This window comes from Capsicum annuum, chromosome 12 (assembly GCF_002878395.1).
Source record: "Capsicum annuum cultivar UCD-10X-F1 chromosome 12, UCD10Xv1.1, whole genome shotgun sequence".
In the NCBI taxonomy this organism is placed as follows: domain Eukaryota; kingdom Viridiplantae; phylum Streptophyta; class Magnoliopsida; order Solanales; family Solanaceae; genus Capsicum; species Capsicum annuum.
In genome coordinates, this window is record NC_061122.1 from 11,418,045 (window position 1) to 11,420,173 (window position 2,129).

Sequence of the window (2,129 nt, forward strand, 5' to 3'; positions counted from 1 at the left end):
TGTTGGGTTGGGAGTCAAATTCTCGGATCAGGGTTTGGTTCGTCGTCTATTTGCTCAGAATATACTTAAAAGCTTTTCGGACAATATTATAGAAATCACTGTTTTTGCTGATAAATTTCATTTTCAATTACAATATGCAGCAATACCAGCGTGGCTACACTGTTCCTCCTCTTAAATGTGGTTCAGGAGACAATTATTGATTAAGGTGAACCATTCATTTGTGAAATTCAGTAATTTGTTTGAAAGTTCTCTTTTTAATGGTTATCTTTTCTCAATTCAGACAAGCCAATTTGATCATGCCCTTTACATTCTTTTTATAATGTCGGTGCCCGAGCAGCTTATGCCTACCTCTTCTAATTCCACTAAATACCTGCTACCTCCCAACAACATCTATCAAGGGTCTCAGGCAGATGAAAGAAATAGCCTAGTGTTCTTTTTGTCTCAGCTGAATTTGAATTATAGAGCTTTCTCGTGGCTCTCCCCCACTTCATTGATCACTAGGCCACATAAGGGTGCATCATATGTTGGTGCAGGGGAGGATGGGAAATCTTGCTAATCTCTGGTACTCTTTTGGATTTACATAATCCTCGGGCAATTGCAGAGGCTGAATGTCAACTCCTGGAAGCTGAATATGAGGATAACGATTCTACAAAATAAGTGGTGCGGCATTCTGCTGATCTGCTGCTTTAATTTCAGTCACTTTGAGCCCGTTTACCTAGCATTTGTGTCATCAACGCTTTCACTTTTGGTTCCCCTTCAGTCAAAAGAATACACTGATCCAATTCAGGGTTTACCAAGTTATGAGCAAGAACAAAAAATGTTTTTACAGATACAAATGTTTCTTTTCCCCACTATGTTTTTTTTTTTTCCGGATTTCAACTTTTAGCTTTTTAATTGGTTTTGAAAAAGAAAGGTGAAGACATACCAATCAAAATGCCGACTGCAATAGCTTGTTCAAGCTTTTATACCTGAAAGATATTATACCTGAAGAGATACCAATAGCTTGTTCTCTCATGTAGGATATTGATTCTCTCATGTATATTTATGTCCAGGATTTGCGACCATAGCTTGTTTATTTTCAATTATATGGACCATCTTATTGGAGGGAGGTAATTAGACATGACATAACACAACTTCAGCCCGAGGACGGACATAAAGGTTGAGGATTAGGCTAGAAGGTTTGTAGATAGCCGAGTGGTCGCCTGTTAGCGGCGAGAGGCAAGGGCTAGCGATCGCATAGTTCTTTTTCTTTAATGTATTTTGCTATCTATAGTTCTTTTTTGCTCTTTAGCTTGATATTTGCTGTCATTTGTTTTTCTTGTAGATCTTTTAAGAGTAACTTCACTTTTGAGCTGAGGGTCTATCGGAAACAACATCTCTACCCCACAAAGGTAGAGAAGTCTGCGTACATCTTACGCTCCCCAAACTTCCACTTGTGAGATTACACTGGGTATGTTGCATATGATATGGACCATCTTTGTACAATGTATAGTTCTTTCCTCCCTTCCCCACTCTGCCCACAATTGTTGACAGTTGACGGATACGGATGGAGATGAAGATATAATTGCTTCGGTAAGTTGGCTATGCACCTATATGGTTTCCATCTATGTCTCATATAGGAGTTTTTTCTTCTTAATGGTGGATCTAATTGAGTACATCTACAGCTTTTCTTGTTTCAGGCAGTTGGCTTTCTTTGCTATCAGCACTTTGCAGCAGATCAGACAGAGAGGTGGGTGTTAGTTTTGCTGGTCCTGCATCAATGAATTGTTTTCGAGAAAGAGAGATGTGCATGTTTATTTAGTTTTTACTGATCGAAAAACTCGTGCTCAGCTGCAGCACTGCGAGCAACACAACTTGCAGTCCTGTTTAACACAATTTACAGTTTACCATAGCATCATCATCTGCACCAGCCACACCAGCGGTGCCTGCTTATGCGGAACATGTTTAACGATAAGAGGATTATGCTTGATCTCTAAATTTGAAGCTAAATGGAAGGACTAGTTCATTTATTTCATTTTTCATGATTGAATTGAGCATCTGTTCTTTAAATAGTCACTGAGAAAGAAAATTTATTGAATTTCTACCTGTAATTGACTACTAATCTACCTCAGATGGCACCCCGTTGGTCA

General features: G+C 38.9%; 1 long non-coding RNA gene across 1 annotated transcript in view; it reads left to right on the forward strand.

Moving 5' to 3' along the window:
* LOC107851520 overlaps positions 1-2,129 on the forward strand; it is a 9,419-nt gene extending 7,290 nt beyond the window's left edge. Inside the window, exons 3-5 of the long non-coding RNA XR_001669053.2 lie at positions 141-205; positions 1,325-1,572; positions 1,665-2,129. This is a non-coding gene — a long non-coding RNA (uncharacterized LOC107851520). The remainder of the gene's footprint in view (positions 1-140; positions 206-1,324; positions 1,573-1,664) is intronic.